Raw genomic sequence first — 292 nt, 5'->3', positions numbered from 1 at the left:
TACAATATATATATGGTTATATATAATACTATATATATAATATAGTATACTATATTTATTATATATAATATACTATATACTATATTATATATAATAAATATAGTATACATATTATATAATCATACATTATATATAATAGTATATAATATAGTATATATAATACTATATATAGTATACTATAAATATATATAGACTATATATAAATATATATAAACTATATAGACTATGTGTAAATATATATAGTCTATATATAGCTATATATAGACCATATATATAAACATTTTTATATATA

This window comes from Sapajus apella, unplaced genomic scaffold (genome assembly GCF_009761245.1).
Source record: "Sapajus apella isolate SASKATOON/1434 unplaced genomic scaffold, GSC_monkey_1.0 scaffold1, whole genome shotgun sequence".
Lineage (NCBI taxonomy): Eukaryota > Metazoa > Chordata > Mammalia > Primates > Cebidae > Sapajus > Sapajus apella.
The sequence above is the reverse complement of the archived record's forward strand: the minus strand, read 5'-3'. Positions refer to the sequence as shown.